Source organism: Narcine bancroftii, chromosome 8, assembly GCF_036971445.1.
Source record: "Narcine bancroftii isolate sNarBan1 chromosome 8, sNarBan1.hap1, whole genome shotgun sequence".
NCBI classification, from domain to species: domain Eukaryota; kingdom Metazoa; phylum Chordata; class Chondrichthyes; order Torpediniformes; family Narcinidae; genus Narcine; species Narcine bancroftii.
Genome location: NC_091476.1, coordinates 99,481,028 through 99,508,267, shown reverse-complemented (window position 1 = coordinate 99,508,267; position 27,240 = coordinate 99,481,028). Strand labels below are relative to the sequence as shown.

Here is a 27,240-nt window from a genome sequence, read left to right as displayed (position 1 = left end):
CAGTCTGGCACAGGTGCAGGTTTCTACCACAGCTGGCGAGGCTGTAAAATAAGACAATTTACAAACGTGTCTTGTTCTTCAATGTGTTGGCTTCAGATATGTTCCCTTGTGTAAATTTGGCTCATTGCTGCTTTCCAGCAGATGGGCCATAAAGCTCACACCAGAAAACTTTTAAATCATTACTTTAACAAATATCATGGAACAACAATGACCCCTTTCAATTTCCCACTGGTCAAGACAGGCTTATTAATCTGTCAGTACATCTTAAACAGTGGAGCTCCCCAGTCAAATGAAATAGAAGGAAAATATTTACAATGTTGGAAATCTGAAAAAAAGGCAGAAAATGTTGGAAATACTTGAAGGCCAGCCTGAATCTGTCAAGAGAGGAATAGTGTCAGTATTTCATTTGACGTTCCACTGACCATCACTATACTAACAAGGTACGTATTGATTATATGTTCATCACTCCGTGAGCACTTCTGATTAAAAGGCACTATCATTGCTCCTGATGATGTAGTGAAGCAAGAACTCAATGGACTTGTTTTCTTCAGGACAGTTTAACACTTTCAAATTTGACATCTAAAAAGTTATTAAGAAAATATCCAGATAACTATTAATGCTGGAGAAACTCACCTGATCAAATAGTTCACTTTATATAGTTTAATTAGCAAAGATAAAGATACATAACCAACATTTTGTCACCTTGATGAAGGGTTCAAGCCTGAAATGTTGGTTATGTATCTTTATCTTTCCTATATAAAGTACACTGTTTGATCAGTTGCCTTACAGACAGAACAAACAGCAGGTAGTGTATTGTAGTCCTTATTTGTGATAACATTGGTAGTATTAGGTCCAATGTGACTGGGTTATACTATGCTTGTAAGAGTGTAAGCAGTTGCTGATATTGGTAGTATTAAGTCCGATGTGACTGGTTGCACTGTATTGTATGATTGAAAATATCGCGTGTGTTATCCCTGTTGCAATCCCCTTACGTCTGTTTCAATAAAGATTCTTTCTGCATTCTGCCTTTGTCCAGACCCGCTATTCTTTGAAACCACTGAACATTTCTCTTCCCACACAGCAATTGGGAACAGGATGATGCCAAGAAAGCCCTGTGTCCCCCAATGTATGGAATCCCTGCATGGCCGCCACTGAGATGAGAAGAACACTATCCAAGGTGAACCCATACAAGGTAGAGAGACCAGACAACATAACTGGTCAGGTCCTGAAAGACTGCGCAGACCAATTGACGGAGGTCTTCACGGATATCCTCAACACCTCACTGCAGAAGTCCATTGTTCCCACAGGGTTTAAGACAGCCAACATCATTCTGGTACCCAAGAGGGCAACAATAACAGGCCTTAATAACCTCCAACATCATTAAATGCTTTGATGGAACTCATCAAAGCACACCTCCCAGAGATACAATACCCATTTCAATTGACTTATGGAAGAAACCATTCCACTGACAATGCTATAGCTTTGTCCCCTCACTTCATCCTGACTTACCTGGAGAATGATGTCAAATACGCCAGTCTGCTGTTCGTTGACTTCAGCTCAGTGTTTATACGATCATTGCTCAGAAACTAGTGGAGAAACAGTCCACACTGGAACTCAACAATTCTTTCTGTAACTGGATTCTGGTCTTCCACAGTCTGTCCAGGTCAACAGCAGAATGTTGAACATCATCACTCTGAGCACTGGAGCACTTCAGGGTTGTGTCCCCAGAACACTGTTCTTCACACGACTGACCCACGACTGCCTCACCAGATCCAGCTCTAACAGTGCAATCAAGTTTGCAGATGACACAGCAGTAGATGGGCTCATCAGCAACAACAATGAGTAGCTCTAACAAAAAAGGGGAAAATCTCATGAAATGGTGCAACAGTAACAACCTGAGGCTCAATGTGGACAGATAAAGGAGATGATTCTGGACTTCAGGAGAAAGGGCCAAATTATTGGAGTTCACTTAACTTGTGACCTAACTTGGACACTCAACATTTTCTCACTTCTCAGGAAGGCGCAACAGTGACTACAGTTCCTGAGAAGACTGAAGTGGGCAACGCTACTGGCCACCATTATGTTGACCTTCTCTAGAAGCTCTACCGAGAGTGCACTGGCCAGCTGCATCACTCCATTGTACAGTTGCTGCAGGAAAATGGATCAGTGGTCAATCCACTGGACCACAAGAGTGGCAGAGAGGATCACTGGAGTCTCCCTCCCCTCCAATCACCTGATCTATCTGGACCAATGTCTGAAGAGGGCACGCAAGATCATTGAGGACCCCTGCCACCCTGCACACAGCACCTTTCAGCTACTCCAGTTGGGAAGTAGATACAGGAGTATCACAACCAGCATCATCAGGCTGAGGAACAGCTTCTTCCCACAGGCAATGAGAATACTGAACGACCAAAGGAGCTGCTCACATGAACCATCCGAGGCCCTCATATTCATAAAGCAATATTTATTTATTTGTATAGATGAAATACTTGTCCTACTCATGTATTGTTTGTCAGTCTGTGTGCTATGTTTGGTTGATTGTCTGAATGGTTTTGCATTGAACATCAGAGAATGCTGTTGTACAATCAGATGACAATAAATAAACTTGACTTAACTTGATAAACTGAGTTTCTCCAGCATTGTTTTTTTTTACTTTAACCACATTTGCCTGCAATCTTTTGTTTTAATTATTAAAGAATAAAATTCACTTTAGTGTTAAATTTAGTTGTCCCCAAAATAGGCACGAGATTTGTAGAATATTATCTACCCACCACTGGTACACCTCATTTCCGCTCAATAAAGACTGTATTTTGGACTTTGTGGTTTGTTATTGTACCTTTTTGTACTCTACAGAAGCGTGACTTTAACAGGTTATGACTGAAGTACCCCATTACACAAATCCCAGCATTCTCCATTAGTCAATCTCTCACAGGCTTATTATTGCTTCATGCCTCTCCACCAAGTCCTGAAGTTAGCCATTCAATTGTGAAAATTAAATTCACAAAATGCAAAGTCAATCTCTCACAGGCTTATTAATGCTTCATGCCTCTCCACCAAGTCCTGAAGTTAGCCATTCAATTGTGAAAATTAAATTCACAAAATGTAAAGTAGGTACACCAAAGTCATTACTTTGTAAGGAGTCTGAAGAGATTTGGCATGTCGTTGAAAGCCCGATCAAACCTCTACAAGTGTATTGTGGAAAGTTAACTGGCTGTTTGCATCATGTTCTGGTTTGATCATTCGAATGCCCTGGAATGCAAAAGGCTACATAGAGTAGCAAACATAGGCAGGTCCATCATAGCCAAGTCTATCTTTATTCCCAAATTTCCATTCATTGAATGCATTTATGTGAACATTGTCTCAAGAAGGTACCCAACATGGCAAAAACCCACATTACCATGGTCACATCTTTTCACTACTAACTTCTTGAAGGAAGTACAGAAGTCCAGCATCTCTAGTTTCAGGAACAGTTATCTCTTTCTGTACTGGGTAATTTAATATGTAATATTGTGGTCTTATACAGAAGTTTCAATTTGGCTGCAGCAAGTAAGAATTTTGGTGCATGTGTATGCTTTACTCTGGTGTATAATAATCAGTAGTTGTGGAATTAACAAGCGTACTTTCTTTTGTAAGGTAAAGTGACACACAGCAGGATTCAACAGCAGCTATCTGGTGAGAAACAAACACAGATGTAATATGGGGAGTTGTGCATAGGCCAATCCCAAGACTACAGCCAGAAGAAGGGCTGAAATAATGAAAGGTGAGGGCATCTTCAATCCTACTTTGCAGAACCCATTTGCTCCAAATCACCCCTTGTTTACAAGTTACAGGCAGCTCCCCTTCAATTTCTGATTGTACCTGGCCCACGAACTTCATCTTTCACATTCCTGAAATAGCAACAAAGATGGAAAGTGTGCACGATGAAGACTCGTGGTCACGTAATATATGGCAACAACCTTCAGCTCACATAAGAATGTGGTGAGAGAATGGGCATGTCACCAGTGGTCAGGGTGGAGGGCAAGTTGCCTGGTCTGCAAGAGGCAAGATAACACATATGATAGTTTCTATAATTCTTTTCTTTGGCTTGGCTTGGCGGACGAAGATTTATGGAGGGGTAATGTCCATGTCAGCTGCAGGCTCGTTTGTGGCTGACAAGTCCGATGTGGGACAGACAGACACGGTTGCAGCGGTTGCAAGGGAAAATTGGTTGGTTGGGGTTGGGTGTTGGGTTTTTCCTCCTTTGTCTTAGCAATATGATAAATGGTTACTGGAATAGCAAAGAGTAGGTAAGGTGAATAGTGATAAATGGGAAACTGGGTTACATTTATTAGTCATTTGCTTCTTTATACCTTGAATAGAAGGAGCTACATGGGTACTTCTCTTCCTCATCTGCCTGCTCGTCAAGCACTTGTGGCATGGCCGGAGACAGGTTCTGCCCCCTGGTGGTATTGACCAGATCACCTCAAATCTTGCCATTTGGTTCCATCAAGAACTCCAGGGCTTCTCCAAAGTCATCCGGGCAGCAAAGTGCCTTTTGTCACGCGAGCATGATTTTCACTGCATTGACTGAGAACGTGTGGAGGTGCTGCACAGAAGTGATGATCCAAATGATTATAAAGTGTCTCTGTCTGCCTACTCTCCTGAGGTTGCTCATAATGGGTCAAACACTGATGATATGGCAGACTCCCTGAGAAAAAAGATTTCTTGTCTGCTGTCAGAACATATTCATCTTCATGGCTTGCACACAGCCTGAGATTAAAGGGACAGAGGCCTTTTGAGTTGTAGTTTAAATCAAATTAACATGATTTTGCAAACCATTCTGCAGCACTGTTCATCGTTAGAGTGCATGAATCTTCTCCAGGCTTCCATGCATAATGCTGCGATGGGCCAGAGAATTGATGTAAAAGCTATGAAGCCCTCTCCCTTCATGGGAGAAAAGGAACACTGATCATCATGTTTCTTAATCAAGCAGTGTTCTTTCTTTGTTGCTGCTTATCATACACCCATTAGAAGATAATTTTCTTTGCAGGGAGTTCAGTAATTTAAAAATCGTCTCCTCTTTCTTGTCTTGTTACAATGAGAATTCTAGGCAATAACTGGGGTTTTGCTAGCATTAGAAGTGCAAAATTTTCACTGATCGTTGAACTTGAGCTCAAAATGTATGGGGATTGTAGATTAATTGGGATATTTGGGTGGCACGGGCTTGAAGGGCCTGTTACTTTGCTGTATGCCTAAATTTAAATTAAAAATCTAGAACAGGGGTGTCAAACTCAAATTCACGGAGGGCCAAAATTAAAAACTTGGACTAAGTCGAGGGCCGAACTAAATATTTATTGAAAATTTTCAACAACATCTGCATGTTTTCTCTTCTTTCAACATATGTAATGTTAAACTTTTTCTTATTAAAATAAATGTTTAATAATAGTTTTGGATAAACTCTTTCATTGTCATTGTCATTGGCCCATTTCCTTTAGCGTTCTGAAACCGTGCACATGACGAATCAATGAGGGATAATTAAAGTGGTCTTCAAACTTTTTCTTTCCACCCACAGACCACCTTAAGCAATCCCTTACTAATCACAGAGCACCAATGGCACAGGGACGCGAGTGGAAAGAAAAAGGTTGAGAACTGTTGTATTGTGGAAACTCCACATCTGATTAGGTTAATTGTTAGGCAAGTGGTCAGAGAAGGACCCCCCCCCACCCCAAGAAAGGCTTAAATCACAGGAACAAAATAAGCTTCCGTCTCACTGCTCCCAATCTTACACACAGTCCTGATGTGGAATGTGGGGTCGCAGCTCCACGTTCACCCGAGTTCAGGTGCTGTCTGTGTGGAGTTTGTACGCTCTCCCCTTGTCTTGGACCAACAGGTTGGTTGCCTGACGAAGGCACCTGAACCCCCCATTGAAACGCCGGCGTCCGGGGCGGTGGAGGAATTGGCTGAGAAGAGCGCGTTGCTCCCACCCCCCTCCCATGGTTGGAGAGGGATTAAACTGCGATCTCACGGCGCCGGGCTTGTCTCCAACAAAAGGAGCGGGAGGCAGGGTCCGCCACACACAGAGCGAGGGGGAAGGCATCGCCAACGAGACGTTCGGTCCGGCGTCGCCGCTGAAGCGCAGACCCAGTGAGGATGGTCCCCAACTCCAGCCGCGTCTGTGTGTCCAGGAGCCGGGCGGGCTGAGTGTGGCGCTCCGATCCCCGGGATTCGGGACTCTGAGATCCCTCCACACCTCCGGCGTCTTCATTTTCACCTTCAGTGTGCATGCGCTATACTGGCGCGGCGGCCAGCGGGCCAACTCTAATATATATTTAATATGATCTTGTGGGCCAAATATAATTATATCGCGGGCCAAATTTGGCCCGCGGGCCAGAGTTTGACATGTGTGATCTAGAACATGAAATCGGTCCTTAATAAAGCAGGGAAGAACTTGCTGGACTTGGGAATTCAACCCATTTTCGAGTTAGCTGGAGCCTTTGCACACATTTGTTCTCCTCAGGCTTAACCACACTGAAAAGTCTTACACTAAGATTATGTTTGTCCTGTGATGTATCCTTTCTTTAAATGATTTTATTTACAAATTTTAAACCATAGTAATAATTGCATTCCATTCAATACAAAAATTGTCAAAAAATTATACGTCGTATATAACCCAACCCCCCATCCCACCCTCCTACCTCCCCTCCCTAACCCCCCACCCCACCCTCCTTCCTCCCCTCCCCAACCCCCCATCCCACCCTCCTACCTCCCCTCCCCAACCTCTAAAAAGAAAAAAAAAAACAGAAAAAGTGGATGCTAAGGGAATAAAACATTTATACCATAAAGTCCATATTGGAGGCTATCAAGAAGTCTTCAGAGAGTCTCTTAAACATGCAAACACATATTTTGTGAATATGGGTGCCATATTTTTCAAAACACAAGATATTTATCTCGCAGATTATGTAATCTTCTCAAATGTTATACAACTATGAAGTTATGTGTGCCATCGTTCCATACCTAAATCTATTGCTGAATTCCATGATATTGCTATATATTTCCTCAAAACTGCTAAAGCAATTAGTACAATTCAATTTGGTACATATTTAATTTTAGCTTTTGCCTTATAACTTAAATATTACTCAATAAAAGTAACATCAGATCCTGTAGGAATTTAATCCCTGTAATTAATTCCTAAAAATTACCTTGCGCTAGCCAAAAATGTCTAACTTTAGGCATTGGCAAGTTGAATACAAACTCAGATCTACACCCTTAAATCCGATACAGCAGGATTTAATCTATTTAATTCTTGTCAAGTCAAATATAATTGATGTAAAAAACTATATTGGACCAACCTATATCTTACATTTATAATTTTAGTCATATTACTCTTACATAACTCCATCCAGTCCTTTTCAGTTATTTGTGTCTGTAAACCTATGACTCCTAGAACGCTTCCATCAGCGCTGTCTCCGCTCCATCCTCAACATTCATTGGAGTGACTTCATCACCAACATTGAAGTACTTGAGCTGGCAGAGTCCACAAGCATCGAATCCACGCTGCTGAAGACCCAACTGCGCTGCGTGGGTCATGTTTCCAGAATGGAGGACCATCGCCTTCCCAAGATCGTGTTATATGGCGAGCTCTCCACTGGCCACCGAGACAGAGGTGCACCAAAGAGGTACAAGGACTGCTTAAAGAAATCTCTTGGTGCCTGCCACATTGACCACCGGCAGTGGGCTGATATTGCCTCCAACTGTGCATCTTGGCGCCTCACAGTTCGGCGGGCAGCAACCTCCTTTGAAGGAGACCGCAGAGCCCACCTCACTGACAAAAGACAAAGGAGGAAAACCCAACACCCAACCCCAACCAACCAATTTTCCCTTGCATCCACTGCAACCGTGCCTGCCTGTCCCACATCGGACTTGTCAGTCACCAACGAGCCTGCAGCAGATGTGGACATACCCCTCCATAAATCTTCGTCCGCGAAGCCAAGCCAAAGAAAGAAAAAGAGAAATCTACTTCCCACCTTAGTCTTGATTTATGCACCCCAATTTTTGGAGCCTTCGTTTGAAGTAAATTATACATTACATAAATAAATTTATTTATTCTAGTATTATAAATCAGTAATTCCAATTCACTTTGATTAGGTAACATCAAACTAGGACCTATTTTACCTGATTGAAAAGAAGCTTCAACTTGATAATAACAAAATAAAGTATCATTAGGGTACATTAAAATTTTATTTCATTCATTCAAATCTTATAAATTTCTCATTCTCAAAACTGTCCTCAATCTTCTGAATACACACCTGACTCCAAATCCTCAAAACTTGATTAGCCATTGAAAATGGAATAGACTTATTTTGACATGGTGGCATTTTTCTAGATATTAAACCTTTCCTACCAATTTCATTATCAACGTTATTCCACAACTCAATCAAATGTTTCAAAATAGGTGATTCCCTATTTCCAACTAACAATTTAGAATTCCATTTATAAATAAAATCCTGGGGATTCATAGTCCCTATCGCATTAAACTCTACATAGAAAAAAAAAACCAAGCTGGAATATTGTCTGAACTAAACAATACATTTATAAATTTCAGTTGAGCTGCTTTATAATAATTCTTAAAATGAGGAAGTCGTAAACCCCTAATTCATAATTTCAGGTCAATTTTTTTCCAAAGAAACCCTTGGTATTTTATCTTTCCATAAAAAATTTCCTAACCACTGGTTTTTTTAATCCTTAAAAAAATTGAAGGAATTAGGATTTGGATTGACAGAAAAATATATTGAATTCTAGGAAAAACATATATTTTAACACAACTTACTCTACCAACTAAAGTAATAGGTAAATCTCCAATAATTCTATTAAGCAAAGGTAAATAATTTAATTTTTATAACTTTTAAAAAATTGTTATCAATTCAAATTCCTAAATATTTAATACTTACATCTGGCCACCAAAGTTTAGTAGCCATTTTACAATCTGTGTAGTCACCCACAGCTAAAGGCATAATTTTACTCTGTTCCCCGATTAACTTTATATCCAGAATCTTCCCCATATTCTTCCAACCTACCCTGTAATTGGGACAAAGAATTTATAGGATCAGTTAAATAAACCAAAACATCATCAGCAAACAAATTAATTATATAATATTCTTCCCGATTCACCTTAATTCCTTTAATCTAAGGATCTTGTTTAATAAGATCAGCTAAAGGTTCAATTGCTAAAACAAAGTCATTGACAAAAGATAACCTTGTTGACCTGATCTGTTAATGACAAAGAAGCAGATATTTGTCCATTAGTAATCACTTTTGCTAAAAGATTTTTTATATAAAGTGTTAACCCAATTTATAAATGTAGAACCAAAACCAACCCTCAACACCTTAAACAAAAAAAAATCATTCTAATCTAATAAAGGCTTTTCCACATCCAAAGTTATTGCTACACTTTGATCATCTCTTTTATGAATTAAATGAATTAAACTAAGTAGTCTTGCAATATTATGAGCAGAGTATCATTTTTTAATAAATCCTGTTTGATCCACATGAATTAAATTAGGTAAATATTTAGATAATCTATTTGCACCTTATGAGCAATGGGAGATATTCTTCTGTAAGATGTGTTTTGAATAATATGCTTTTTAATTTAGAATAATTCTTTTTGGCATTGCCTGTCCCTTTGCTATGTGTCATCCTAGACTTTTTACTGTCCTATAATGGTGTGTTTTCCAGGGAAGTATGTAAATACAATTTTCTTATGTAATAAGGAAATATCAACACAATGTAAGTAGCACATTTTAAATCTTCAGTACATTAAGATACCACCTTATTTTATGCAAGTACAGAATATTTTGATAAACACACACATCTATAAACATGCAAATGTTCATGACAACTTAATGGCAGGGTGAAGCCAATGCATTTTTTATTGTTTAAATATCATTCAAAGTGAAATTATTTGTAATACCATTGCAATCATACTTGGGACCACTGTGATGTTTTCCAGAAAGCAAATTATCTATCAGAGAGGTTTTTATTCTTCTATATGAAAAGTGCAGGGAATCATGGCTAATATTTCATTGGAATAACAGTAGCTTTATATTTACTTTGCAGAATGTAACTAATCAATTGGTTATTTTATTCAATGATGCATTGTAAAAGTTATGATACTCAAATCCAATTGCTTCCAAGTTAATAGAGAGCAACAGCCAGTTATTCATTGAAAGATGTCTAACCAAGTTTCTAATTGACCGTATCAATTTGTGACGTGCAAGCAAAGAGCCACATCACATTTATTTGGAGACCGAATTGAAATGGAATCACTTAAGTTCAGTTTGCAGCTCTACCAACAAGTCACATTGAGGTATAATTTGAAGGGATTGCTTCCCTGACATGGAGTTTTAATTTCTGACTCTGTCTAGGTCTGCAATGTCAGATTAATGGTGAAGTCTATTTACATTTCAACATGGTTCACCGCCATGATAAAGCCATGAAAAGAAAGTAAAGAAGATAAAGTTGCATAAAATTTATTTCTGGAATGGAAATTTTAAGATTTCCAAATATGAAATCAAGCTTACAGCCTGCACTTCCATCCATGTGGTCCCCATTGAATAAAAAAAGTTGGATTGATCACAAGTTTAAGAAATTTGGCTGATCCAAGTTTAAGAAATTGATGTGTGCAAAAATTAGATTCAATTGTAACCTTAACACTACTCACACACGGGTCTGAACAACTTGCTGCAGGGGCACAGTTAATTGGCTGAAATCTCTCCTTAGGATACTTCCAGTGGGCAGTTGATGTTATTTACTTCCTGAGAAGTAGCTTACTCATTATGTGAAAGGGGCAGCATTACTAGGACACTTGCAAAATACATCTGTCAAGCTTAGTTAATTGTTAGAGGGGTGGGGGAAAATCTGTCTTGGAACAACCTAATCTTCCTAGGACGGTCAACGAGTATAAAATGGGTTTTGATGCTGTGCATCATAGGTTGGGAAGGGACACTGACTTTGGCTTGCTTCCATATTCAATGGATTTTTAAAGATTTTGCAGCATTTCTTCTTTTCAAATGCTTTGAGATTAAATGGATTAGGGATATAAAGGTAATGCAGCAAAATGTCTGAGGTACAAAATGAGGAGGGGTACATGGGCCCAAGTGGTCTCATCCTTTTTATTTCTTACGCTCTTATACACAGCATTTTTGCTGCATATTTTCAACTTTGTTTGGAAAAATTCTGAAGTCAACATCAGAATTTAAGAAATAGGAGCAGGAGTCGGCCATCTGGCTCATCGAGCCTTCTCCACCATTCAATAAGATCATGGCTGATCTGATCATTGACTCAACTCCACCTACCTGCCTTTCCCCATATCCCTTAATTCCTTTTTTATGTAAAAATCTATCTAACTGAACCTTAAATATGTTTAATGAAGTAGCCTCAACTGCTTCCCTGACAGAGAATTCCAGAGATTCACTACTCTCTCCATCTTAAATCTATTCCCTTGAATCTTGAGGCTGTGTCCCCTAGTTCTAGTCTCACCTACCAGTGAAAACAATTTTCCTGCCTTCATCTTATCTATTCCTTTCATAATTGTAGGTTTCTATAAGATTTCTTCTCATTCTTCTAAATTCGAGTAAGTATAATTGCAGATGATTATAATCATAGATCAACCCCCTCATCTCGGGGATCCACCTAATGAACCTCCTCTGGACTGCCTCCAAGGCCAGTATATCCTTCCTCAAGTACGGAGACCAGAATTGTACACGGTACTCCAGGTGCAACCTCCCCAGTACCTTGTATAGTTGCAGCATGACCTCCCTTGTCTTGAATCCAATTCTTCAAGTGATGAAGGCCTACATTCCATTTGCCTTCTTAATAACCTGTTGTACCTGCAACACAAATTTTAATTGTAATTCATGCTCAGCCATTCCCAAGTCCTTCTGCAGTTTTTCACTGTTTAAATAATAATTAGCTCTTCTATTTTTCCTCCCAAAGTAGATGCCCTCGCATTTACTAACATTGAACTCCATCTGCCAGACCTTTGTCCACTCACCTAACTTAACTATATCCTTCTGCAGCCTCTCCATGTCCCCTGTACAATTTGATTTTCCACTCTATGTAGTATCATCTGCAAATTTGGCTACACTACACTCTGTTCCCCTCTTCCAAATCATTATTGTAAATGGTGATCAGCTGCTGGCCCAGCACTGACCCCTACTGCACCCCACTTACCACTGTCTGCCAATCAGAAAAACACCCATTTATCTTGACTCTCTGCGTTCTGTCAGTTAACCAATCCTCAATTCATGCCAATGTACTTCCTCTCACCATTCATCTGTATCTTATTGGCAAGTCTCTTGCGCGGAACCTTATCAAACGCTTTCTGGAAATCCAAATATACAACATCAACTGCACCCATTATATACTCAAAGAACTCCAGCAAGTTTGTCAAACAAGACCTTTCTTTCTAAATCCATGTTGCATTTGCCTAATAGAATCCCTTCCTTCTAAATGTCTCACTATTTCATTCTTATTGACAGCTTCATGCACTTTCCCGACTACAGACATTAAGCTAACTGGCCGAGTTACCCGTCTTCTGCCTACATCCCTTCTTAAAAAGTGGCATGACATTTGCTGGCTTCCAATCTGCTGGGATCTGCCCAGAGTCCAGAGAATTTTGGTAAATGACTATCAACGCATCGACTATAACTCCTGCCATTTCCCTCAGTACCCTGGGATGCATCCCATCAGGACCAGGGGATTTGTCAGCTTTCAGTCCCATTAGTTTACTCATCACTATCTCTTTTGTAACAATTATTTTAATCAAGGTCCTCATCTCCTTTCACATCCCTAACACCACCCTTTGGCATGCTGGATGTATTTTCCACGATGAAGACTGTCATAAAATAACTGTTCAATGCCTCAGCTATTTCCTCATAACTCACTATTAATTTCCCTTTCTCATCTTCCAAGGTTCCTATGTTGACTCTAGCCACACTCTTCCGTTTTATATAGAAATTCTTTTACTTTCTGATTTTATATTTTGTGCTAATTTACCTTCATAATCCTTCTTCCCTTTCCTTATTTCTCATTTAGTTGTCCTGTTGCCTTTTAAAGTTTTCCTAATCCTTCAGTTTTACCACTGCTCTTGGCTACTTTGCACACATGAGCTTTTAATTTTATACTTTCCTTTATTTCCTTAGTTAACCAAGGTTGACTCTTCCCTCTCTTTCTGCCCTTATTTTTATATAAAAAAGGGAATATTTTTTGTGGAGCACACTGAAAAATCTCTTTGAAAGTTTTCCACTGTTCCTGAATTGTTCTGCCATTGAGCAATCATGACATTATTAGTCAATTATGACACTGCAATCAAATGTACACCAAGAAGCAAATAAACTTATTTTAAAAATTGTTTTTTTAAAATTCAATCAATTGCACAGTAAGAAAATGGCCTTAAATCATCTTTGCTTGAGAGCTAAAGCAGTTAGTACATGTATCAGTGTGTGTTTACATAGCAATGGATGTTAATTAGACATGTTTTTGGTCCGTGGGTCTAGTGCTGGTGATAATGGATATGTCGTTGTGAAATTGTCATTATCCATGAGCAGTTTGCATGCAAATTCAAACACTAATTGCAGTATGTATTAATTGAGGTAGAAGTTAGTAATTTATTCCTGCCTCCTGATTGTCCATTTATTACAGACATGGCCAGTAATGGCACAATTAGCCATGGTGGCCTTTAATTTCAGTGCAACCTTATCATTTAGAATGTTAAACATAGTTTAATTACAAGAACAAATCCAATACATGGTTGGCTTTTAACATTTGCAGCTAACTAGAGCAAAATAAAACCTGCCTAAATGCTGCAACAAATTTGAAGAGAATGAGATAGCAAATGAGAAAACTATGCAGCTCATCAATGCTGCTTCATCATCCGAGAGAACCCAAACCTACCTCAGGCCTGATTCCCTTATCCTTGCGATTCCCTCAGATGTCCAAGAATCAAGAGGTCAAACACAAAAATCTGTGCACACTGTGGTTGAAGTAAAAACACAATGTTGGAGAAACTCAGCAGGTCAAACAGTGTTTTTTTTATATTTTGTTACATACCAAACAGTACCAATAGAAATTAGTCCAATGTTATATTTAAAATAATATTTTTAATTAATAATTAACAATAATATAACACCTTATTTAATTTATCTAATCTGCTTAACCCCCAACTCTGTCTCTGTGTGTGTGTGTGTGTGTGTGTGTGTGTGTGTGTGTGTGTGTGTGTGTGTGTGTGTGTGTGTGTGTGTGTGTGTGTGTGTGTGTGTGTGTGTGTGTGTGTGTCTGGAATACCCCAAGCCATTACAACTTAGGCTCCATTCTGGAACTTCACTTCAAAGTTCAGTCTCAGAAATCCAGTGTTGACACGTAAACTCTTAAGGGGGTGTTTCTGAAGGAGGTGGGAGAGACTGGGATGGAGACTGTTGTAAATTCACAAAATTCTTGTTGAGTTTCTTCCTGAGAAATATCCTTTCAGATGAGTGGTAGTCTCCCCTTTTCTCAGGTAAACAAAGCGAATGGCTTTCACAAAGCTTCCAGAACCCTTTCATGGGTCAGCCAGAATGACTGTCATAATGGTCACGATGGAGTTTAAACACTTTCCCTTCAAAAATGACCTTTCCTTTGGCCATGGTGGGATTCAACAAGTCCCTTTTAAAAATGACCTTTTCTTTGGCCACACAAAGCCACTTTAGCACAGTATTCTTCAGAGAACTGCTGCTCCTGTGCTGCTTCCTTGAAATGGCCCCCGAGCAAACAGAGCACTGATTTTTTTAACATGTTGGTCACATGATCTCCACACCTGTGTTTCCAGGGCCACTTCCTCTTTCTTCAGAAGTAGGACATTTGAGTACACACTATTCTAGCCCATCAGCTCACAGTCTCCTGTAACTTGCAGCTTGATTTGTTCTCTTAAAGTGACAGTCCAAGTCAAATGAAAGTGAACAGGGAACACGTAATAATAGCAAAGGTGAAAATACATAACTGAAATTTCGAGCTTTTGACAAAGGGCTCAAACCAGAAAATTTAGTTATGTGTTTTTACCTTTGCTATATAAAGGACACTGTTTGACCTGCTAAGTTTCTCCAGGATTATGTTTTTACTTTTGTACAAGAATCATTCTTGGTCTTGAATATAGACAGTGAATGAACACTTTCATTCCTCAAAGGAATGCAAGATGCTTATATTGACAACTCGAGGGATGGTTATTAATAAACCGAAATAAAGAACAGGTAGCCATCCAAACATCTTAATGTTTTAAAAAAACCTCTATTAAATTACATTTGGAAAATTATGAGCAGTGAATAGGAACAAATCAAAGCTTTTGTTGAAAAGTTAAACTCAAGCCAAAAGAGGAGAATGAATTTTAAGACAAATATTGAAAGCATCTGATTGTAAAATTAATAAATCATGACATACAAAGGAATTGGAAATCTCTAATTGAACAGTTTAACACATTACTTACTCAGCTTTCTGTAGTAACATTTGATTTTTAAGAACATTAAATAAAACTAAATGAGTAAGAATGTTTAAAATTATCTGTGTTTAGATTTTAAACATGTTCATAATGTATGCAGAACTTCAGCTTCAAACCTTCTGGACTTAGTTCAAGATTCAATTTATTGACATGTAATAAAACAGTGTCATATTACACAAAATTGCTTTTGCCTGCTGTAAGAAGGTGCCTGAAGCACCTCTTCCAGTCAAAGAAAGATACAAGAGTCCTTCAGAGTTGTCGAGTGTTCAAAGATTTGCCTCCAGCACTTCTGCAGCCACAGAGAGTCCAATCCCAACCAATGGCAACTCAAGCTCCAGATCCGAACCTCCGACATGTTCAGTAACCTTTCATAGCCTTTGGCACCCCCTCACGTCCCAATTCTGAGACCTGGTACTCGTTCAGCCAGTTTAGAGCCAGTCTCCAGCAGTCCACAGCCTGGCACAAGTCCCCCAACACCAGTCATAGCCTCTGTGGGTTCCTGACCTTGAGTCACCAGTAGCCTGCCACATGTGTGGGTCTTTCAGCTGGTCCACCGTAGTCAACTCCCTGTGGGTTATCTCCTCTGCTTTTCCTTCTCAGACCCGGGTGAGGGGTGGTGGGGAAGGGGTGATCTCCTCTTTTATGGTGCCCTTCACCAGTCCTCCATTTCCCTGGAATCTGCAGTCCCTCGTGGCTGCTGGTAATGATAGGCTCCGCCAGCTGGGGCGCAGACACTGTGATCGCAGGAATTTAAATAAAACTACCGTCGGCTTGTCTAATGGGCCATTCAAAGCCTGTGTGGAGCTGACGGCAGTTGACTGGGCAGTTGGACACCATGGGAGCGCTGTATCTCCGCTCTTCCCTCTCTGTGGGTCCGTACCAGTGGCTGTTACAGCAGCTCCGCCAGTGCTGCTATTTTTAGGATGTTTTTTGAAAATTTAAAAAAAGTAGCTAACATAGATGTCTTGTAGATTTCCAGAGGCCACAGGTGAATCATACAAAAGGGAGATGGGTGAATATTGATTAAAGAAAACCTCAAAATATTTTTTGCTGTGGTAACAGTTACAATATGTGGGATGTTATGAACTTGGAAATACATTTGATCATAAAATAAGCTTGCAGAACTCAGATATTTCTAATTTAAATCTGGAGGCACATATCCCTAGAATATTGTGTTATTTCTCTGTCTAAATTTGAAATATTTCATTTGTGAAATTGCCCAAAATTATCCCTAGATGTTTGGATCGGTGTGTCTAAAAAATGCTGACTATGTTCATACAATTATATTATTTTCGTTTATGTGCTATAATAATGCATTGAATGTCATAGCCAAACTGGATTGTTTTAAGAACAAAATGTTTGCATTTAGCTGTGTGGCTGCACAAACCAAAAATTAAATACAGTAAAATCCCTGATATCTGGAATTCAAGCAACCAGCAGCCTCAAACAACCAGAGCAAACATCGTGCAAAATAAATTGGTCAAAAATTTGGAAGATTAAAATTGGTGCCCCTCATGGATCATTCGCCAATCACGCAACATGCAATCTCAAGCAACCGGAAAATTCACTTATCCAGCATCTACCAATCCCCATAGGTGCCAGATACTGAGATTTTGCTGTCTACAGATTGTGTTCTGTTTGTAAGAGTTTATCCGATATTCATTCTTATGAGAAAACATGCTTAACTTCTGAAAGCAAGGTGGATGTTGAATCAGCACTCAACATGGACATGATACATTATTATCTCTACAATCACCATAAGTTTCCTTTTTAAAAAATAAAGGTTTGTAGGGCACAGAAAAATTCACTCAAATTAATCTAACCCTCCAATGGCAATCACCTAAATTTTCTATGTGATGAACGTTCTGACAGCTGTGAGATTACTTACCATTCCTATTTCCTGATAACGCATTTAGCCAACAATATGTTTTCTGCTAGACTAGGTTTATGTGGTTTTGACTCATTGAAGCATAAAGAATGGTTAAGCCATAACTTGGTTTCGGAAACATCAGAAAATGCCATCGACGAGAAGATGAGAGAAATAGAAATTTCACTAGAATTTGAAAAAAAAAGGGCACATTCTGTGGGGAAATGATCTATTTAAGGAGAATGTGGACCTTGAGCAATTTTGTGGCAAGTATTTAAGGGCAACTGGAAATGTTGAAGCTTCCTTTCAATTTCTCTCTGATGGTTTCCACCTGTCAGGATTCAGCTGTGGTTTTGAATTAATCATAACATGTCAAATATTATTTCAAACTGACAGGAAAAAATGAGCAGGGAGGATAAAAACTGCTTTTTGACTGGTAGGGAAGATCTTAACTGGAAGTTCAGTTTCCAGAAAAAAAACATCAAGCTGATGCAGTGCTTAATTATGCCAAACACATCAGCCAGAAAGACATAAATCTTCAGTCTTGTGGTAGAACTGGCAATCTATTTGGAATAAATGAACCATGGAACAAAATAAAGAAATAAGCCAGTGGCTGTGCTATCTAAAGATTATGCAATTTTGGGGGCAGAAAAACACAAAAGTTAAAAACATTGACTAGTCAAATGTGGTTTGTAAAGAATTCTTCACAAGCCAAGCAAAAAAACTAGAGAAGACCTATTATAACCAACATGCAAGAATTTTTCCATGATTGCCTACACAAAAGAAAAAAACCCATGTACAGTAAGATAGAAAAAATTGATGACCAAACAATTGAAGAATAAGAATTGAGATGACTTGGAGCAGAGTCATTCAGTGACAGGATTCTAGATGTCGGGGTGAAAATGTCTGCAAGTCCAGCAACAGAGTAATGAAAGGGAGGTGCGGAGTTGGGGGGTTGATCACTGGCAGTCAAAGGACCAAATGGGAATACAAAAAAAGATAGCAGCTCCTGCGTGGGAGGCAGTATTATGTAGAGAGTATTAAACTTGGGATTATTAGCAAGCAACGGAACAGTGTCATGTTGGGAAGAGTATCAGGTTCGGTGGGTTCACAGAGAGACGAGCCTGGACACAAGGGAATCATTAAGATGCAAATTTAATTAACACACGGGAGACAAACTGGGGAGAATATTAAATAACACTCAATTACTATTTGACTTAAGCAACAATAGAGACATTCACCTCCAACCTAGGTTGGACTCTCAACAATAGTGAACCTACACTCAACACTCTCACACACTTGACTACACACATAATAAACAGGGACTCTTACACACACCTGGTTCCCTTACCAATGAGGGTGCAGCTCTCTGCAAGTATTGATCTATTGCAATACTACAGCTCAGCTTCATTTTAGTGGACACCTTGCCCGTGACACTTCCAGCAATGTCCATAGTAGTGACCTGCATGGAGCGATGTCTGGGGCAGAGAGAAAGAATGGGCTATGCATCAATCTTTTATACCATTCTGATCTGGGCATCTAACCAATAATGATTTTGGTGATTTAAATTAGCCAACTGCAAGGTGTACACTAATGGGCAGCCACAGTCCAACCTTGATTGACAGATGATGTGACTTCCAAATAAGTTTCAGACAGGAAGGACATATGACCACCTGCAATACACACCTTCCAGATAGGCAGGAAGACCACGTTTCCTCCACATACAACATTGAGCAGTAAAGGAGGGAAGTGAAACACCAAAGTCTGCAGACACTGTGATTGTAGTAAGAAAACAAAATGCTGAAGGAACTCAGCAGGTCTTGTAGCACACATAGGAGGAAAAGGTATTTACGGTAACCAACATTTTTGGCCCGAGCCTCTCCTCAAGTAACAAGGAAAGAGCAGGCAGGCACCTGAATTAAAAAGGCAGGGGAGAAGGGAAGAAAGGGTATGGGGAGGAGCACAGGCCAACAGACAAAAGGTGGTAAATGGATATGGGTAGTTGGAGCAATATAAAGGAGTAGAACTTTTGATGGGATTTCACACTGATGATACAATATTAATGCAATTATGCCCTTTAGTCATTGTTTAGATAGAATTGGGAAGGAAACTGCGCTGGGTAGGTCACGTCTCCAGAATGGAGGACCATCGCCTTCCCAAGATCGTGTTCTATGGCGAGCTCTCCACTGGCCACCGAGACAGAGGTGCACCAAAGAAGAGGTACAAGGACTGCCTAAAGAAATCTCTTGGTGCCTGCCACAGTGACCACCGCCAGTGGGCTGATATCACCTCAAACCGTGCATCTTGGCGCCTCACAGTTCAGCGGGCAGCAACCTCCTTCGAAGAAGACCGCAGAGCCCACCTCACTGACAAAAGACAAAGGAGGAAAAACCCAACAACCCAACCCCAACCAACCAATTTTCCCTTGCAACCGCTGCAACCGTGCCTGCCTGTCCCGCATTGGACTTGTCAGCCACAAACGAGGCTGCAGCTGACGTGGACATTACCCCTCCATAAATCTTCGTCCGCGAAGCCAAGCCAAAGAAAAGAAGATAGAATTGATAGTCTCTCTAAATGGAAGGAAGAAATAAATGATACATGCTGTGTTATATTTGTTTATTCTAGTTTTGGAACATTACTTACAAAGTTGAGTTGTAATTTCAGCTTCACCATCTGAGAGGTAATCTGGAAAACTGATTGAACAACTTTCTTTTGATCTCAATTTTCAATAATTGAAATCAATAGGTCAAGAGCACTCTGTAATGTCGTTGGCCAAAATGGAGACGATTTACCCCATGGTTTGATTCAAAATCCCTTATTTGCTTCATTAAGGATTAGCTCACCAGCTACAGATCATCCAAAGTGCATAAAATATCTCTCCCAAGCAATGTGCCATATGTATCAAATAATCTAGGAGCTTCTCATTGAATGTCATTGTAACTGCAAGTTGAGAAATCTCAAGAGTGAAAATCTGTGAGAGAAATATATTCAAAAGAATATTCATTCCAAAGGGCAGAATATCCATACCTTTGCACAATTCACACTCTCTTTATGGATCTTTTTCTATCTTTACTTGAGTGAGTGAATCATCACTGAATAAAACAAATGCATTGGAGACTATCTTTTATTTGCTATCTCTAATAAGAATGTAGATATAATCAGTGGGAACACTTCAAAAACCTGGTTAAGGATCCCTACACCAAATTACAGATGTGAATAAAGTGTATAATATCCTCTCCTTTGATATAGAGTAAATCCATTGACTTCCAATTCTATAAATCATAATCAAACAATTGCTAAATATACGTAAACAGGAAAGTTTGCAGATGCTGTGATTGAAAGCTCTGGAGAAACTCAGCAGGTCACACAGCATTTATAGGAAGTAAATGGAAACTAAGATTTTGGGCCTGAGCCCTTTGTCAAGGTACAAGCAAAACCAGAAAGGAATCGGAATAAAGAGGGGATTTTTGTGTTGCACTTTTGTGTATTGCCTAGTATTATAATTGCTCAAAATCATATTTAGAAATCCAAAGTAGTCTTCAAGCATGAGTACAAGAATAATAATTTTGGCAATAACATTTTTGCCACCCACACCAATGAAGAAATAGCCTGCCTTAAAACTGATGTTGGTCAAAAACTTTCAAATGATTACGAGCCAAAAGGTTTATTTTAACAATGGCTGACCTTGGTGAAAGATTCAACAGCAAATTCTGCCCTAGTTTGTCCTTGTGTTTGCTTTCCTTATTTGTTCCATTTTTTAAAATTTGATTCTGCTATCTAAATGCCAACTTTGTGATTTTGTTTCCCTGTTCTCCCACCTCAGTCAATGAGTACCATGTTCACTTTCCATTTGTCACCACGTTAGATGGTGATTTTTTTTAAAACAAAGGACAATTAATGTTCTATTTTCCTGACAGGTTTAAACTCAATAAACATTAACAATGCTGGCTTTGTGTAGGGAAGAAAGATGTCCTCTGTTCCTCAGCTTTCAAATGTGGAAATAAACAAGTTTTCAACAAAAATAGTGTTTTCACAGAGGAAAATATTCTGGCTGGTTGCATCACAGCCTAGTCTGGCAATTCAAGGGCCCACGAATGCAAAAGGCTCCAGAATGTAGAAAACAGAGCCAGGTCTATCACAGAACTGAGCTCCCATCAATTGCAGACATCCTTGTGAGGCACTTGTGTTTTCTTTTTAAAAACACACAGCCGCTGTGCTCCAGGAAATTATTCCAATTTGTGTAAAAAGATCAGAACTGGAATAAGGGACTCACTCCTGTTCCGACATTTTACCTCCTCGAGCCCTAGTTATTTTCACGGATCGCCTACAGTTTAAACTTAATTGCAGGTGATCCATGAACAATGGGCTAGTGAATAGAATATCCAGCCTTCTTAAATACCACACTTGAGATATTCTGTCTGAACTCATGGTGTTGTACAGTTAATTGGACTTTTGGTCATTCCTGTGTGAACGGCCACTCCCAGAAGTTAGGGAGACACTTCAGAACAGAAGGGGGAAACAAAATCACACAAGTTCTACGTAAAAATAAACATAACTGATACATCATAAATCACCCCTATTACACTGATCACAACCTCATCTTGCAGCTACCTTCATAAATAAGATACAGAAGCCTAGCACTTCTAGGCTCAAAAGCAATTCTTATCGAAAAGCTATCAGGGTCTTGAACCTACCCTTACTACTCGAACCATAAAATGGTTCAAAAATGCAACTGTTTTTCTTGAACTGTAATCATAACAATGTATTTTTCCTTTATGTTTATCTCTTTCCGTACTTGGATAATTTAAAGTATTGCGGCAGCTCGCCACGCAATAGACGAACTGGCTCATGGAGTCGCAGGCAAGTTTGCGGCAGATCTGATTGAACTCCGGATGCAGGGCAAGCCTGCGGTCTGGCGTCTGGTGTAATTTCCACCCCGCAGGTGGCAGGGGCTGCTGGGAGAGGGTTCTTAAGCGAGCGACTTTGGAATCAGTAAAGCAGTTAGTTCAACTCACTTTTGATTCTGGCAGGTTTTTCACCCACTGTGCGGCTAGCTCGACTACAGTACACTGTTATAGTTGGTGAATCTTGTGATATTTTGATTGCAGCACACACACACACACACACACACACACACACACACACACACACACACACACACACACACACACACACACACACACACACACACACACACACACACACACACACACACACACACACACACACACAATGTACTTGTTCACAAGTCAATAACCAATCCAATCTTATTACTGATTTTTTTCAATGCTCTCCAATTGAAAGTCATTGTAATCCACTCCTTTGAACTAATGTGGGGTGTGCCCTGAAATTATTCTCACAACACTGCTGGGTAGGATATTCCAGAAGGTTTTTTTTTAAACCAGTGGCAATGCTGAAAGTTAATATCTAGGAAAGGATAGTATATGATTCAGAGCAGACACGGAGAGTCCCATGCCTCCGTCCCATTTGGCCTTCAGGGTACCAAACCTAAGGCTTTGGTATGCAATTGTGATTCTTGTTTGCTCACTGTAAATGTAAAGGTTCCATCTAGTCATGTAAGACTTCATTCAGAATGTAACATACATGAAATTCTTTAACCTTTGTCTATCATAAGGCAGAGAGTCTCCACTTAGTCCAGCACCCCTCACAGAAACCTACAGCACGTGGTGTTCCTAGGCGATCTCCCCTCCAAGAACAGACCAGTCCTGAGCCTGCCCCAAATCAAGGTGGCTGTGGTTAAAAAAAAGGCAGAGGCTTTGCAGCAGGAGTTCCTCAGAATGATCGACTTAGTTACTGTCAGTTATTTCAGCAGACATCTTCCATCTACTATAAACTCAGCAGCAAAGACCTATTCTCTCATGATAGATGTTCAATTACATTGGGTGATAATAAAGCATTTTAACCCTGTGAGCAGCAAGATTGAGACAACATCTAGACCTAGCCAGACATGAAGCTTATTTGTTTAGCATCTCAGTACCAGGAAATACCATCTTCAACCAGGAATTCAGAACAACTTAGCTTGACTTTCATTGCCACATTTCCATCAACAATTTGTGGGCCATCATTGACTGGGAATTTATCTGAAATAGCTATTTCAACATTATTACCAACATTACGAGACCACAGCAGTGAATAAGTGAGGGGCTCAGTGGCTGAAAGGCCCTAAAGGGAAGGTGACCATGGCAACAGACCAGTGAGGGACTCAGTGACTGAGGGATCCACGCAGGCTGCAGGCAACTTACAGTGGGGAGATCCACAAAGGTTGTGTGCTGTTGATGACTTGCATTCGGGGGGGGGGGGGGGGAACCCACACTGGCTGTGGTTTGCTTGATACTGGCTTATGGGAACCATATATTGAAGGCAGGATTCAAGGGGGTTCTCAGGGTTGAAAGGGAAGCTAAAGGCTTCCAGATCATGTCAAAAGTTTGGATGTGGTGTTTGGATTACTGATGACCAGGAGTCTGTGTGGCTACAGAGACCGTTGGAACTGAAGGTAAATCCAATGACTCTGAAGGAACTCGCTTTTGTTTCTTTTTCCCTATTGTAAAATAAATGGTGTCTCTTCCTGCCTTACAGCAGGCAAAAGTTTTTTAAAAAAATCATGGATGTTACATTTTAATGTATTATTATGTGACAAAGGAACCTTGAACCTTTGTCAGAACAGAGGTACTTTACATGACGTCTAGCTCTTTGAAGCCTCTATTTCATAGAAAGGGGACACGGCAAATACTTTCATCAGCATGAGATGCAGCCAAAACAAAAATTGGAAAGTTTGGTGCAAAGTAGGACAAAGTACCTTGGTATAGGCATCACATTAAGTATCCACCACCTCAGAGGTGCACCAAAGAAGAGGTACAAGGACTGCCTAAAGAAATCTCTTGGTGCCTACCCCATTGACCACCGCCAGTGGGCTGATATCGCCTCAATCCGTGCATCTTGGCACCTCACAGTTCGGCGGGCAGCAACCTCCTTTGAAGAAGACTGCAGAGCCCACCTCACTGACAAAAGACAAAGGAGGAAAAACCCAACACCCAACCCCAACCAACCAATTTTCCCCTGCAACCGCTGCAACCATATCTGCCTGTCCCGCATCGGACTTGTCAGCTACAAACGAGCCTGCAGCTGACGTGGACATTTACCCCCTCCGTAAATCTTCGTCCGCGAAGCCAAGCCAAAGAAGATAATGGTATCTATGGATGCTTGGTGCCATACTGTTAAATTATGCATTGATGTCAAAGCAATCATACTTAGCTCCTTTTTAAAGCTCAGCTCTTTTGTTGTGGTTTGGACTACGAAAGTGGGCCATGCAGAACCCATACTGAGAATCAGCCAACAAGATTATTTGTGACTAAGAACCAATTTATTACACAACTGATGGCCTCTTCCATCACGTTGCTGATAATTGAATGCAGGTAGATAGAATGGTAATTGGTTTCAATGAATTTATCTTGCATTTTACTTCCACAACATAATTGAACGATTTTTTATTTGCTGGGCAGATGCCAAGATTTTAACTACACTGATGTAGTTTGGCTGGAGATGCAGATAAATCAAGCCCAAAGCTTTTGCTGCATTCCCTTTCTCAAAAGTTTCTTCATGTGTGGAGGGAATAAAATTGGGTTTTATGGTGGTCTGCACCTCAGGAATGGACTGGGATCGTTTATCCTCTGAAACCTTCAGTTGAAGATGTCTATGAACATTTCAGCCTTGCTGTTTGCAATCATTGGTGGATTTTTACCTCTTTTCAGCTCATGGTTTCTCTCCATTGGTTCTCTCTCTGGCACCATTCATGTCTGGTCATTGCCACACCAGAGCTCACGTCAGTCAAATATTCCCTTAAATTGATTTGCTCCAAACCAATTTTGACCTTTGCGGAGAAACAATGGCAGCCAGTGGGGTTTCTATTCTCTTTAGGCAACTGGAATGGGTCCCTGGCCTTGGAGTGTGATGGAGGGCAAGAACTCAAACGTTTCTACAGTCAATTGGTTTCAAATGCATGCTGATGTTGAACTAGAAGCACAACATGAACTGGCATTGGGTCACATCTGATCATTGGGCAATGGTATCATGTACTATCTAAATCTGACATGTGAATGCAACAAATTTGTGATTTTACAACTGTCCATTTTGGTTAGTGATGATCCATTATATTAATGTAGTAATTTGAATACTTTGACTGTCTCAGAGGCTTCCCTGCACACAGCAGTTTACAAAAACTGCAAAGCACGTCTGAACTTGCTGCCATTTTTGGTGCAAGCTTCATCTTTCACATTCAATGCCTGTGTCTGACCCACTGTGAGTGAAATCAAAGCAAATTTTGGCATCCACAAAGGTTGGCACTGGAATACATCTCTGCACTTATTTTCAAACCCATGTATGTTTTCCTTCGTATGCATTTCTAATAATCTTTTTTGTGCTTCAAACAAAATGCTCAAGACTTAGCATAGTGGTTTTGCACAGCACCCAGGTTTGAATCCAGCACCATCTATAAGGAGTTGTACATTCTCCTTGCATCTACATGAGTTTCCTCTGGGTGCTCCTTTCCTCCCACCCTTCAAAATGAACTGGAGTTGTTGTTAATTGGGCGGCATGGGCTCGTGGGCTGAAAGGGCCTGCTATCATACTGAATGTATGTCAATACATCTAAATTTACATTGGTTTCAGGGGGTTGCAGAACCTAAAAACTAGAAGACAAAGATTATTGGATTCATAATGTTTGTGGTTGTCCAGAAAAGGACCACACAAAGGCCAGAAGGTCCTCCTGTTGTCTCTATCAACATTCCCAGTGAGCATCTCATGTGATTACACTTCAAGAGGGTATCAATTATTATGACAGAGAGTCAACAATGCCAGGTAATGTTGGCAATCCCATTTGATCACCAACAATCAAGGTCACCGAGGCTATCACAGTGTTGAGGCCCAGTGATCAATGATGCCCCATCCCTCCCACTAAATTCACTTTCACCCTGATAAATAATGACCTGTGGCGGCGCACATCCTCATGGCGAAACAGCCCCACTTGTATCGCCACGTGGCAGGGCAGCCATGGGGAAATGGCGTCGTCAGAGGTTTCTCTCCAACTCCAGCATCCCTTCCAGCGTGCACCCTGGGCAGCGATTATGATATCACAATGCACCAGGTGACTGAGCTCATGCTGCCCTTAAAAGGGCACACTGAATTTGAATAAAAAAGTCATTTACAACCTTTGGTATGGCAGCAGTGATTTCCTTCAGCTCCTGCATGTGCCACAGACCACCCTTTACTTTCCCAATCTTGTTCCCAGCAATCAATGACCTCAACCCCACTTCAGTGATCATAGACTCACTTAAGAAATAGAAGCAGGAGTAGGCCTTCAGGTCCATTGAACCTTCTCTATTATTCAATGAGATCATGGCTGATCTGAACAACCAGATCCCACCCATCTTTCCCTCAGTTCAGGACCCTTTCCCCAAAAGACCAGCCATTGCTTTTTTTTTTAAATGCATTTCTGATCACACAGTTAGAGTAAAGATATCATAAAGCTGTAAAGAATGGAGAAGAGATTTACAAACATAACCAAGGACTGAATGAATAGAACTTTTCTGTCTAGGGTCACAGAGGCTGAGGGACATAAAGGTTTATAAAATCATGAGGGATAAATACAGCAAATAATCATTGTCTTTTTCGCAGAGGACAGGAGTCAAGCGCTTGAGAGCATAGATTGAAGATGAGAGGAGATATATTCAAAAGGACTGAGATTACATTTTTCACACATGTCATTCTGTAACTGGGTAAATCCCAGCATAGTTATATTTATTTTAAATTGTACCTTTATGTATATGCAATTATTATGTACTGTGCATTGCATGTG

General features: G+C 40.2%; 1 long non-coding RNA gene across 1 annotated transcript; it reads left to right on the top strand.

The window, feature by feature from the left end:
* On the top strand, window positions 1-27,240 carry LOC138741822 (uncharacterized). Its single transcript, XR_011343794.1, has 3 exons — window positions 1-440; window positions 3,634-3,760; window positions 27,060-27,240. It is a non-coding gene; the product is annotated as an uncharacterized lncRNA (long non-coding RNA).